Source organism: Oncorhynchus mykiss, chromosome 1, assembly GCF_057628025.1.
Source record: "Oncorhynchus mykiss isolate SJ-2025 chromosome 1, ASM5762802v1, whole genome shotgun sequence".
NCBI classification, from domain to species: Eukaryota; Metazoa; Chordata; class Actinopteri; order Salmoniformes; family Salmonidae; genus Oncorhynchus; species Oncorhynchus mykiss.
Genome location: NC_143022.1, coordinates 15,152,959 through 15,168,174, shown reverse-complemented (window position 1 = coordinate 15,168,174; position 15,216 = coordinate 15,152,959).

The following is a 15,216-nucleotide window of genomic DNA, read 5'->3' as shown; positions in this document are numbered from 1 at the left end:
ACTAGTCCCTATAGTCCAGGTTCAGACTCACTAGTCCCTATAGTCCAGGTTCAGTATGACTCACTAGTCCTTATAGTCCATGTTCAGTATGATTCACTAGACCCTATAGTCCAGGTTCAGACTCACTAGTCCCTATAGTCCAGGTTCAGTATGACTCACTAGTCCCTATAGTCCAGGTTCAGTATGACTCACTAGACCCTATAGTCCAGGTTCAGTATGATTCACTAGACCCTATAGTCCAGGTTCAGTATGATTCACTAGACCCTATAGTCCAGGTTCAGTGTGACTCACTAGTTCCTATAGTCCAGGTTCAGTATGACTCACTAGTCCCTATAGTCCAGGTTCAGACTCACTAGTCCCTATAGTCCAGGTTCAGTATGACTCACTAGTCCCTACAGTCCAGGTTCAGTATGACTCACTAGTCCCTATAGTCCAGGTTCAGTATGACTCACTAGTCCCTGTAGTCCAGGTTCAGTATGACTCACTAGTCCTTATAGTCCATGTTCAGTATGATTCACTAGACCCTATAGTCCAGGTTCAGTATGATTCACTAGACCCTATAGTCCAGGTTCAGTGTGACTCACTAGTTCCTATAGTCCAGGTTCAGTATGACTCACTAGTTCCTATAGTCCAGGTTCAGTATGACTCACTAGTCCCTATAGTCCAGGTTCAGACTCACTAGTCCTTATAGTCCAGGTTCAGTATGACTCACTAGTCCCTATAGTCCAGGTTCAGTATGACTCACTAGTCCTTATAGTCCATGTTCAGTATGACTCACTAGTCCCTATAGTCCAGGTTCAGACTCACTAGTCCTTATAGTCCAGGTTCAGTATGACTCACTAGTCCCTTTAGTCCAGGTTCAGTATGACTCACTAGTCCCTATAGTCCAGGTTCAGACTCACTAGTCCTTATAGTCCATGTTCAGTATGATTCACTAGACCCTATAGTCCAGGTTCAGTATGATTCACTAGACCCTATAGTCCAGGTTCAGTATGACTCACTAGTCCTTATAGTCGAAGTTCAGTATGATTCACTAGTCCCTATAGTCCAGGTTCAGTATGACTCACTAGTCCTTATAGTCCATGTTCAGTATGATTCACTAGACCCTATAGTCCAGGTTCAGACTCACTAGTCCCTATAGTCCAGGTTCAGTATGACTCACTAGTCCCTATAGTCCAGGTTCAGTATGACTCACTAGACCCTATAGTCCAGGTTCAGTATGATTCACTAGACCCTATAGTCCAGGTTCAGTGTGACTCACTAGTTCCTATAGTCCAGGTTCAGTATGACTCACTAGTTCCTATAGTCCAGGTTCAGTATGACTCACTAGACCCTATAGTCCAGGTTCAGACTCACTAGTCCCTATAGTCCAGGTTCAGTATGACTCACTAGTCCCTATAATCCACAGGTCCGTAACCCCTCCGTGACAGCACAGAGCATCATCCCCTCTACACGCAGACACACACTAACACACGCTGTCACACTCCACTGGAGCACTCCCTGTTTTACAAATGACTCACACTCTCTCTGTCACACACACGCATTCGGTCCTGAGTTTATATTCTTGTATGTTTTCATTCCTGTATTTACAGGATCCAAGACAGCTTCTACCATAAGACTGCTAAATAGTTAATTAAATAGTTACCCGGACTATCTGCATTGACCATATCATGCACATGCACGGTATGCACACTCACATGACTATAAAGTACCTTCAAGAAAGTATTCACACCTATTGGCTTTTTCCAAGTTTTGTTGTGTTACAGCGTGAATTTAAAATGTATTACATTTAGATTTTTGTGTCACTGATCTACACACAATACCCAATAATGTTAAAGTGGAATTATGTTTTTAGAAATTTTAATAAATGTCTTGAGTCAAGAAGTATTCAACTCCTCTGTTATGGCAAACCTAAAAGCTTCAGGAGTAAAAATGTACTTAACAAGTCAGATAATAAGTCACATGGAATAACTTTGTAAAGTAAGTCAAGTAAGTAAGTAAAGTAATGGTGGTTAACATGATGTTTTTATGAAAACCTCATCTCTGTACCTCAAACACATACAATTATCTGTAAGGTCCTTCAGTCGGGCAGTGAATGTCAAACACAGATTCAACCACAAAGACCAGGGAGGTTTTCCGATGCCTCGCAAAGAAGGGCACCTATTGGTAGATGGGTAAATAAAAGCAGGCATTGGATATCCTTTTGAGCATGGTGAAGTTAATTACACTTTGAATGGTGTATCAATACACCCAGTCACTACGATGATACAGGCTTCCTAACTCAGTTGCCGGAGAGGAAGGAAACCGCTCAGGGATTTCACCATGAGGCCAATGGTGATTTTAAACCAGTTAGAGTTGAATGGCTGTGATAGGAGAAAACTGAGGATGGATCAACAACATTGTAATTACTCCACAATACTAACCTATCATGGCGAGGAGATGGCTGCTGTTTTACGGTCTGCTAACCAATTGTGCTATTGTGTGTGTTTCTTCACGTTTTTGTAACTTATTTTGTACATAATGTTTCTTATGACCGTCTCTTATGAACGAAAAGAGCTCCTAGATATCAGGACAACGATTACTCGCCTCGTACTGCACAAAGGTTTTTCTTTAATGAGTCGGACGTGAAGGATTTACTTTAGACACCTGACAAGGCCCAAATCCCTGTCATTCGCATGAGAAAGAGACGGAGATATCGGGGATGTAGGTCGGGGGTGCCTTATAAGGATATGACGGCGAGTGGGTAATCTGCCTCTACCATCAGTCCTATTAGCCAATGTACAATCATTGGATAACAAAATTGACGAGCTACGGTCTCCGGTAAGACATGGGGTGGCGGTCTGTGTATATTTGTAAACAACAGCTGGTGCACGAAATCTAATAGTAAGAAAAGCTCAAGGTTTTGCTAGCCAGAGGTAGAGTAGCGTATCACATGATAAGCTGTAGACCACACTATTTATCAAGAGAGTTTTCGTAGCTATCTATTTTCCACCACAAACCGATGCTGGCACTAAGACAGCACTCAATGGCTGTATAAGCGAACAGGAAACAGGAAAACTCTCATCCAGAGGCGGCGCTCCTAGTGGCCTGGGACTTTAATGCAGCCTAGTACATAACTGGGGCCAAGCTTCCTGCCATCCAGGACCTCTATACCAGGTTGTGTCTACCAGGCGGCTCTAAAAATGGTCAAAGACTCCAGTCACCCTACTCATAGACTGTTTTCTCTGCTACCGCACAGCAAGCGGTACCGGAGCGCCAAGTCTAGGTCCAAAAGGCTTCTTAACAGCTTCTACCCCCAAGCCATAAGACTGTTGAACAGTTAATCAAATGGCTAAAACCCCTCTTTTACGCTGCTGCTACTCTCTGTTTATTATGTAATCATATTTACTTTAACTCTACCTACATATACACATTACCTCAATTACCTTGACTACACTGTGCCCCTGCACATTTTTATACATTTTTCACTTAACACTTATTTGTCTTAAAACTGCATTGTTGGTTAAGGGATTGTAAGTGAGCGCTTCACTGTAAGGTCTACCTCACCTGTTGTATTCGGCGCATGTGACAAATACCATTTGAATTGATTTGAAAAGAAGGAAGCCTCTACAGAAAAATATATACTCAAAAACGTGTCCTGTCTGTAGTAAGGCACTAAAGTAATACTGCAAAAATATATATAAAAATAAAAGGAATAGAGCTAAGCACAGACAAAGTACTAGATGAAAACTTGTTTCAGTCTGCTTTCCAACCGACACTGGGAAACAAATCCACCTTTTAGCAGGTCAGTAACCTAAAAGGCAAGTAAGGGATAGTCAACGAGGGGCTATGTGTTAAATGGAAAATAATGAACGACTTGGAAGGAGTGTTCCACGACGTGCTAACAGAGTGGAACTAATCTTCTATGGAGCGACTTGGAAGGAGTGTTCCACGACGTGCTAACAGAGTGGAACTAATCTTCTATGGAGCGACTTGGAAGGAGTGTTCCACGACGTGCTAACAGAGTGGAACTAATCTTCTGTGGAGCGACTTGGAAGGAGTGTTCCACGACGTGCTAACAGAGTGGAACTAATCTTCTATGGAGCGACTTGGAAGGAGTGTTCCACGACGTGCTAACAGAGTGGAACTAATCTTCTGTGGAGCGACTTGGAAGGAGTGTTCCACGACGTGCTAACAGAGTGGAACTAATCTTCTGTGGAGCGACTTGGAAGGAGTGTTCCACGACGTGCTAACAGAGTGGAACTAATCTTCTGTGGAGCGACTTGGAAGGAGTGTTCCACGACGTGCTAACAGAGTGGAACTAATCTTCTGTGGAGCGACTTGGAAGGAGTGTTCCACGACGTGCTAACAGAGTGGAACTAATCATCCATGGAGCTGCATTATTTTCCAGAGAATACATAGAGCCCTGAGTTGAACACATTTCTACCAGTAAATGGGCACATTTCTAGCAGCAAATGTGTTAAATTATAGCCATGATATAAAAAGGGTTATAATCAACATCCACTGAAGTAGCTAGGAAGTTTACTAGATAGCTACAGTAGTTGCCTTGGTAACCAAATACACAGACTTGCCAAGTAAGCTAACCAAACCATCAGTCCAAGCTTGCTATTATGAAAATCTAATTCAGCAATGCCAATAATGTTTCAATTTGACTTTGCTTTCAAAAGCAGCTCAAACATAGAACATGTAAGAATGAACTATATCATTGAATTCTACCGTGCTGACATACTGTGCGTTATAGGGAAATAATGCATGCTCTAGAATACCCTTCAAGACAATCAGAAACAGGTATTCAACAATGCCATGGTATAAGCTCAATTATAAACTGGGTGGTTCGATCCCTGAGTGCTGATTGGCTGACAGCCGTGGTATATCAGACCATATACCACGGGTATGACAAAACATTAATTTTTTTCTGCTCTAAAGTATTCAGATCCCTTGACCTTTTCCGCGTTACAGCCTTATTCTAAAATGGATGAAATTATTACCCCCCCCCCCCCCCTCATCAATCTACATAATGGCAAAGCAAAGACAAGTGCAGAATGCCACAGGATGTTTCTGTGCTGGTCAAGGGAAGTCAAGTCTGGGGTGAACCAAGGGCTATATCTGTTCTTAGTTCTACATTTTTTGAATGGGACATGCATATTTAAGATGGAGAGGAAAGCACTTTTGAAGAGTAACCAGGCATCCTCTACTGACGGGATGAGGTCAATATCCTTCCAGGATACCCGGGCCAGGTTGATTAGAAAGGCCTGCTCACTGAAGTGTTTTAGGGAGCGTTTGACAGTGATGAGGGGTTGTCTGACCGCGGACTCATTACGCACGTAGGCAATGAGGCAGTGATTGCTGAGATCATGGTTGAAGACAGCAGAGGTGTATTTAGAGGGCAAGTTGGTCAGGATGATATCTAAGAGGTTACGGATTTAGGGTTGTACCTGTTAGGTTCCTTGATAATTTGTGTGAGATTGAGCATGTCCCAGTTTAGGTCACCTAACAGGTGGTCTACACGGACAAGTTCTGGCCTGGTTTAGATCTTATCTGTCAGAAAGAAATCAGTTTGTCTCTGTGGATAGTTTGTACTCTGACAAATCAACTGTAAATGTCAGTGTTCCTCAAGGTTCCTTTTTAGGACCACTATTGTTTTCACTATATATTTTACCTCTTGGGGATGTCATTCGAAAACATAATGTTAACTTTCACTGCTATGCGGATGACACACAGCTGTACATTTCAATGAAACATGGTGAAGCCCCAAAATTGCCCTCGCTAGAAGCCTGTGTTTCAGACATAAGGAAGTGGATGGCTGCAAACTTTCTACTTTCAAACTCGGACAAAACAGAGATCTTCTGTTGAATCTGACAATTAATTGTAATGGTTGTACAGTCGTCTCAAATAAAACTGTTAAGGACCTCGGCGTTACTCTGGACCCTGATCTCACTTTTGACGAACATATCAAGACTGTTTCAAGGGCAGCTTTTTTCCATCTACGTAACATTGCAAAAATCAGAAACTTTCTGTCCAAAATGATGCAGAAAAATGAATCCATGCTTTTGTTACTTCTAGGTTAGACTACTGCAATGCTCTACTTTCCGGCTACCCGGATAAAGCACTAAATTAACTTCAGTTAGTGCTGAATACGGCTGCTAGAATCCTGACTAGAACCAAACAATTTGATCATATTACTCCAGTGCTAGCCTCCCTACACTGGCTTCCTGTCAAGGCAAGGGCTGATTTCAAGGTTTTACTGCTAACCTACAAAGCATTACATGTGTCACGTTCTGACCATTGTTCGTGTGTGTTTTCCTTGTTTTAGTGTTGGTCAGGACGTGAGCTGGGTGGGCATTCTATGTTGTGTGTCTGGTTTGTCTATTTCTATGTTTGGCCTGATATGGTTCTCAATCAGAGGCAGGTGTTAGTCATTGTCTCTGATTGGGAACCATATTTAGGTAGCCTGTTTTGTGTTGGGTTTTGTGGGTGATTGTTCCTGTCTTTGTGTTTGTGGCACCAGATAGGAGGACTGTTTTGGTTTTTCACGGTTCTTGTTTTGTAGATTGTTGTACCTTCATCTTTATTAAAGATGTACAAAACTAACCACGATGCATTTTCTCACCACGATCCGCCTCTCCTTCACCTCAAGAAAACCGTTACAACATGGGCTTGCTCCTACCTTTCTCTCTGATTTGGTCCTGCCGTACATACCTACACGTACGCTACGGTCACAAGACGCAGGCCTCCTAATTGTCCCTAGAATTTCTAAGCAAACAGCTGGAGGCAGGGCTTTCTCCTATAGAGCTCCATTTTTATGGAATGGTCTGCCTACCCATGTGAGAGGCAAACTCTGTCTCAACCTTTAAGTCTTTACTGAAGACTCATCTCTTCAGTGGGTCATATGATTGAGTGTAGTCTGGCCCAGGAGTGTGAAGGTGAACGGAAAGGCTCTGGAGCAACGAACCACCCTTGCTGTCTCTGCCTGGCTGGTTCCCCTCTTTCCACTGGGATTCTCTACCTCTAACCCTATTACAGGGGCTGAGTCACTGGCTTACTGGTGCTCTTTCATGCCGTCCCTAGGAGGGGTGCGCCACTTGAGTGGGTTGAGTCACTGATGTGATCTTCCTGTCTGGGTTGGCGCCCCCCCCTTGAGTTGTGCCGTGGCAGAGATCTTTGTGGGCTATACTCTGCCTTGTCTCAGGATGGTAAGTTGGTGGCTGAAGATATCCCTCTAGTGGTGTGGGGGCTGTGCTTTGGCAAAGTGGGTGGGGTTATATCCTGCCTGTTTGGCCCTGTCCGGGGGTATCATCGAATGGGGCCACAGTGTCTCCTGATCCCTCCTGTCTCAGCCTCCAGTATTTATGCTGCAGTAGTTTGTGTCGGGGGGCTAGGGTCAGTTTGTTATATCTGGAGTACTTCTCCTGTCTTATCCGGTGTCCTGTGTGAATTTAAGTATGCTCTCTCTAATTCTCTCTTTCTCTCTCTGAGGACCTGAGCCCTAGGACCATGCCTCAGGACTACCTGGCATGATGACTCCTTGCTGCCCCAGTCCACCTGGCCGTACTGCTGCTCCAGTTTCAACTGTTCTGCCTGCGGCTATGGAATCCTGACCTGTTCACCGGTCGTGCTACCTGTCCCAGACCTATTATTTGACCATGCTGGTCATTTATGAACATTTGAACATCTTAGCCAAGTTCTGTTATAATCTCCACCCGGCACAGCCAGAAGAGGACTGGCCACCCTTCATAGCCTGGTTCCTCTCTAGGTTTCTTTCTAGAAAGGTTTTGGCCTTTCTAGGGAGTTTTTCCTAGCTAACGCGCTTCAACACCTGCATTGCTTGCTGTTTGGGGTTTTAGGCTGGGTTTCTGTACAGCACTTTGAGATATCAGCTGATGTAAGAAGGGCTATATAAATACATTTGATTTGATTTAACAGTACGAACTCTGAAGATAGATGGGGGGCGATCAATTCATATATGGTGTCCAGGGCACAGCTGGGGGCTGAAGGGGGTCTATAACAAGCGGCAATAGTGAGAGACTTGGACCTCAATTCCTTCGACCTTGTGGCTTGGTTTTGCTCTGACATGCACTGTGAACTGTAGGACCTTTTATGGACAGGTGTGTGCCTTTCCAAATCATGTCCAGTCAATTGAAATTACCACATGTGGACTCCAATCAAGTTGTAGAAACAACTCAAGGATGATCAATGGAAACAGGATGCACCTGAGCTCAATTTCGAGTCTCATATCAAAGGTTCTAAATACTTATGTAAATAAGGTATTTCTGTTTTTTATTTTTTATAAAAATAATTTAAACAATTACATGTTTTGCTTTCTCAATATGGGGTATTACGTGTAGATTGACGAGGATAATGTTTTATTTAATTTTTAGAGTAAGGCTGCAACAACAAAATGTGGAGAGGTCTGAATATTTTCTGAATTCACTGTACACTGGAGTTACTTAACAAGATAATGTTGAATGTTCCTGAGTGGATAGTTACAGTTTTGACTTAAATCAGCTTTAAGATCTATGGCAAGTCTTGAAAATGACTGTCTTGCAATGATCAACAACCAATTTTTTTTTAAAGAATGATGGACAAACATTGTATATTCCAGGTTTGCAAAGCTCTTCGAGACTTACCCAGAAAAACTCCCAGTTGTAATTTGCTGCCAAAGGTAATTCTAACATGTATTGACTCAGGGCTTTGAATACTTATCTAATCAAGATACAGTATAACGCACGCATGCACACACACACACACACACACACTTTATTTGACTCTATTTACTATCTATCCAGATGCCTAGTCACTTTACCCTGCCTTCATTAACATATCTACCTCAAATACCTTATTATTATCTATTCTGATGTCTAGTCACTTTACCCTGCCTTCATGTACATATCTACCTCAAATACCTTATTATTATCTATCCTGATGCCTAGTCACTTTACCCTGCCTCCATGTACATATCTACCTCAAATACCTTATTATTATCTATCCTGATGTCTAGTCACTTTACCCTGCCTTCATGTACATATCTACCTCAAATAACTTATCTATTCTGATGCCTAGTCACTTTACCCTGCCTTCATGTACATACCTACCTCAAATACCTTATTATTATCTATCCTGATGTCTAGTCTCTTTACCCTGCCTTCATGTAGATATCTACCTCAAATACCTTTTATTATCTATCCTGATGTCTAGTCACTTTACCCTGCCTTCATGTACATATCTACCTCAAATAACTTATCTATTCTGATGCCTAGTCACTTTACCCTGCCTTCATGTACATATCTACCTCAAATAACTTATCTATTCTGATGCCTAGTCACTTTACCCTGCCTTCATGTACATACCTACCTCAAATACCTTATTATTACCTATCCTGATGTCTGGTCTCTTTACCCTGCCTTCATGTACATATCTACCTCAAATACCTTATTATTATCTATCCTGATGCCTCGTCACTTTACCCTGCCTTCATGTACATACCTACCTCAAATACCTTATTATTATCTATCCTGATGTCTAGTCTCTTTACCCTGCCTTCATGTACATATCTACCTCAAATACCTTATTATTATCTATCCTGATGCTTAGTCACTTTACCCTGCCTTCATGTACATATCTACCTCAAATAGCTTGTACCTCTGGACAGAGATCTGGTACTGGCACTCCCTGTATTGTAGCTCCATCGTAGTGTATTTTATTCACCTTGTGTTACTACTTGTATTTTTAACTTAAAAAAAACTTTGCATCGTTGTGAAGGGGACGTAAGCAAGCATTTCACTGTAAAGTTGACAAATAACACATAACAAATAACAGCTGATTTGATTTGGATTGTTACTCTGCAGAATATGTAATAGAATCAATATCTGAGCTGTGTGTGTGTGTGTGTGCGCGCGTGTGTGTGCGCGCGCGTGTGTGTGTGTGTGTGTGTGTGCGCGCGCGTGTGTGTGTGCATGCGCGTGAGTGTGCGCATGTGTGTTCGTGGATGTGTGTTTGTACAGGCATGGGTGAGAGTATGTCCCTGTCGGCTTGCCAGCCACCTTACAGACCAAGTCTAGTTCGTTTATAGGGACTTAGTTTGTCTTCTTCTTTCCTTTCTGTCGATGTAGAAGGTGTTGTTTTTCATCAGTGGCCTCTTGTATTTTTCTGTCCTTCCTCACAATAAATCTCTCTATTCCATGGTTGACAATGGGACAACAGAGTACTGGAGAGTCCATTGGAGGAAACACAGAGAGAGAGAGAGAATGGGAGGAAGTGTTTTAGTAAGGTATTATCTATTAAGGTCCTAAGAGATTCTACTAGGTGATTGAAATGGTCTGTGTGAACACTGTGAAAAGAGAGAGGCATTCGACCACAGAACTCACATGTAAAGTTGGGCTGCATCCCAAATAGTACCTTATTCCCTACCTAGTGCACTATGGCCCTATGGCACCTGTGGGCTCTGTTCCAAAGTAGTGCACTATGTAGGAAATAGGGTACCATTTGGGATGCAGACCTGGAAGAGGAGTATTTCCCTTAGTCATTACTCTTCATTGGAGTCCAATAACTCTTTCTTTATTGAGGTCAGTTCACCAGCCTGTGGTAAAATGGATGACGCACACACACAACACACACACACATACAGGCACGCACACACACACACACACACACACATACACACACACACACACAGGCACACACACGTACTCTCTCTCTCCTCTCATTTCTCTCAACTCCCTCCCTCCCAAAATGGGGGTCGGTGAGAGGTAGGGCCCCAAATTCATTAGACCAATTTCATAATTTCACATCTTAACAGTGACCATTCACATCTTTTGCAGGCTTAGTGATTTTTGTATTTTAGTTTCTATCCGACTGAGGTCATGAAGGTTAGCCCTCTGGCTGCCAAATGTAGAACTCCGCAACGTATTAATGCAAGGCCCGGCCGTGTTAATATTCTGCCAGAGTCCAGACCCAGACATTGTAGCAGGAGAGGAAAAAAGAGAAAGAGCCAGCAATCCATTTCTTTGTAAAGTAGTGCTGTCACAACCGTCCACTGTGTTGGGTAAAGGAGAGTAAGCGTGCTTCAGACTGGCTGCCAGGCCAGTAGAAGGAATATGCACGGCAGCATGCATGGAAGCACACTGTGTGTGTGTGCGTGCGTGCGTGCGTGCGTGTGCGCGTGTCTGCCTATGAGCCAACCCCCAAAACAGGTGCTGCTTATTTCACGCCCGCTGCCTGTTTTTAAGTGGCTTGGCGGGCACAGAGAGGGATTAAATGGAAGACTCTGATAAGGCCTGTGTGTTATTGGTTTGGTTTATTTACCCTCTTGTTCTTCATACTGAGTCATTGAGCTATTGTTAATATCCCAGCCCACATGTGCATTATAGTCTTACTGATTGACTGAGTGAGGCCACAATGAGGGTCTTTGTCAACCCCCTTTTGGGGGGGGGGCTTTAAAACACACACCCCTACTGCAGTTTGAGCTGTTGCTACGTGGCTCTGTTCAAAACGTCTTCCCTACTTCCATCAGAGACCTGAATGTCTTAAAGAGATGTGTTTCCACCATTGTGCAGGTGGACACATCCCTTAAGATGAGTTCCAGAGGGATTTGTATTGCTTTATTAGAGCAGAATGTGACCTCAGGTGACCTCAGGTGAAACGTGAGGTTTAAGAACAGAAAAAAACAGATGGAAAGATCTGCATTTAAGGGAGCAGGGGTAACCCAAAGCAATATGGGCATCATAACAATAATATACCATAAACCACCCACAGTCCCCCACCCGCCGTGACATAGTGCCCGCGGCGCCACTCTCATGCCAGCCTCCTCCAGTGCCAGGTTCCTGCTGGCAGGGAAGCCAAGTATCAGCTGAGTCGCTATGCCATACCATGCTATGCCTGAGCGCATGTATGATTATTGAACTGGCTTATCTGGTACCACGCCAGCCTGAAATGGGAAAACTAAAAGAAAGGGATTAGGAAGGGAGAGAGAGAGAGAAGGGGGGGGAGAAGGGGGAGAGAGACGGCAGGGCCTGAGGATTTATTTATTTATTAGCTCCTTTGATCAACACTTTATGAAGCCTGTCACCTTATCAGTGAATTCCTCTCCTGCACTTGGTCATGAGCGAAGTAACTGTAATTTCATGGCTTCTGTAACCTACGCAAATGTGCCAGTGAGGGGTGTTACGGGGGGGTAAACCATACTAAATCAAAATCGGGGTTTTGTTACTTTCCTTTTTTGTGTGCATTTCTTTACCACACCAACAAACAAACAAGGAAATGAAGTTTTATTTCAGTGATTAAATATCTCGTCTGGTGGTGACAGTCGACGTTGTCATTCTTTAAAGGGCTTTAATACTTGACCCATGTAGTCGAGTGGAGGAGACACCCACCCAGCTAGCATACAGACTTCCCTCCAGACTCTGAGGAGGAGTCATTTCTTTATCCATCCTAAACAGATTGTTATTGAACAGCAGATTTCATTAGCCCCAGTGAGCGATGCGTAATGGAGTAGAGAGGAAAGGGCGGCCATTTGGGTGTAAAATGGAGTGAGCCAAGATGAGGAGGAGGGAGAGGGAGCCAAGATAAGGAGAGGGAGTGAGCCAAGATAAGGAGAGGGAGTGAGCCAAGATAAGGAGAGAGGGAGTGAGCCAAGATAAGGAGAGATGGAGTGAGCCAAGATAAGGAGAGGGAGTGAGCCAAGATAAGGAGAGAGGGAGTGAGCCAAGATAAGGAGAGAGGGAGTGAGCCAAGATGAGGAGAGAGGGAGTGAGCCAAGATAAGGAGAGAGGGAGTGAGCCAAGATAAGGAGAGAGGGAGTGAACCAAGATAAGGAGAGAGGGAGTGAGCCAAGATAAGGAGAGAGGGAGTGAGCCAAGATAAGGAGAGAGGGAGTGAGCCAAGATAAGGAGAGAGGGAGTGAGCCAAGATAAGGAGAGAGGGAGTGAGCCAAGATAAGGAGAGAGGGAGTGAGCCAAGATAAGGAGAGGGAGTGAGCCAAGATAAGGAGAGAGGGAGTGAGCCAAGATAAGGAGAGGGAGTGAGCCAAGATAAGGAGAGAGGGAGTGAGCCAGGTAGATGTGTGTGTGTGTGTGTGTGTGTGTGTGTGTGTGTGTGTGTGTGTGTGTGTGTGTGTGTGTGTGTGTGTGTGTGTGTGTGTGTGTGTGTGTGTGTGTGTGTGTGTGTGTGTGTGTGTGTGTGTGTGTGTACAAGAGAGGGAGATGAGGGTATTACATGCAGTCCTCAAGTAGTTTATCTCTGATATTGAGACACATTTTTGTTCAAGTGTGTAAGATGAGAGAAAGAAAGAATGTGTAGTGGAAAGGTGTGTGTGTGTAGAAGAGGAGTAGAGAAAGTGTGTGTGTGTGCGCGCACAGGGTAAGGAAAAATAATTAGCTTATTGAGCAGTTTCAGACCACACCATTATCACTGTGCACAGGGCCACGGTCCAATGAGACTGCAACATGACCTCCAGCCCTCCAATCAGCACATGATCAGGAAGTAGAAATGAGTTGTGACAGAGTCAACAAGCAGCTCTCAGAAGGCCTGGCGATGCACATGAATCAGTCTTGACCTGTGCTTACCAAACTGAACAGGGGTAATGAAAGCCCTCCCTTGGGCAGTAACGCAGGCACTGTGTGTGTGTTTGCTTGCGTGCCTGAGCATACTGTACGCCTTTGGGTGTGTGAGTGTGCACCTTCTCTTTTGTATGTGTGAGTGTGGTTTTGTGCATACGCCTGTGTGTGTATGTCTGTGTGCGTACATCTGTGTGTGTACAGTAGGCTCATGTGTTGGAGGCTACGGGCAGAACAGTGCGCTCAAATACCTCAGAGAACCTTAAGCACAGGAAGTGATTCATCATTACATGTGTGGGGGAGATATTGTCCCCATACTGAACCAATTAGGGCCTGTCCTCTATGACCTGGGATGTGTCCCAACATAGTATTCCCACTAGGGAACCATTTGGGATGTAGTCCTGCTGCTGGGCTGAGAGGAGCTGAGGGGGCTCTGGAGCGTGGTACACTGCAATAATTACGTTGTGATTAAACACACATGGCTCGTGACCCTGCATGGATATACAGAGAGTCGTGACCTGTCCAGATATCTCTCTCTCTTGCTCTAGTTTTTCTCTTTTAGAGCTGAGAAGTTGCCAGAAACCAGGACGTACTTAAGGAGTGAGGGAGGGAGGGAAGGAGGGAGGGAAGGAGGGAAGGAGGGATGGACAGAAAGATGTATGAACTTTATGAAAGTCAGGGCCAGCTGGAGAACAAAGATTGCTTTATGTCCCAGCTGGCCACCGCCGCTGGGCTGTTTTGCTGCGCTAGCGAACATGATGTGAAGCCTGGATATCTTCTCTGGAGTTCTACTGGAGCTGACGACTAGGACTGTATCCCAAATGATACTCTATTCCCTACATAGTGCACTTCTTTTAGGCCAGGGCCCTATGTAGGCCCTATGTAGGGAATAGGGTGTCATTTGGGACGTAACTTACATTCACAATGCGACCCCCCCCCCTACACACACACACCTCCAGCATGACGGTACAACACAGTCAGACTTTCAACTATCATAGACTTTATAAAAATAGAATACAGTTTTATTCCCATTCAGTGCTCAGCTTTCCACCCATTGAAGTCTGTTTAAAACACAGCTGGTTTCTCAGGTAGAACTTAAGTCTCTGGTTAAAAGGCTTGGACTAAAACCTCAGTGGTGCACTACTAGACTGGTTAAACTACTAGCCTGGTTAAACTACTAGCTTGGTTAAACTACTACTCTTCCAATAAGGACAGACCCCGGGCTGTAAGGTCTTCCAATAGGGACATACACCTGGCTGTAGGCCCTTCCAATAAGGACAGACCCCTGGCTGTAGGCTCTTCCAATAAGGACAGACCCCTGGCTGTAAGGTCTTCCAATAGGGACATACACCTGGCTGTAGGCCCTTCCAATAAGGACAGACCCCTGGCTGTAGGCTCTTCCAATAGGGACATACCCCTGGCTGTAGGCTCTTCCAATAGGGACATACCCCTGGCTGTAGGCTCTTCCAATAGGTACATACCATACCCCTGGCTGTGGGCTCTTCCAATAGGTACATACCATACCCCTGGCTGTGGGCTCTTCCAATAAGGACAGACCCATGGCTGTGGGCTCTTCCAATAAGGACAGACCCCTGGCTGTAGGCCCTTCCAATAAGGACAGACCCCGGGCTGTAAGGTCTTCCAATAGGGACATACCCCTGGCTGT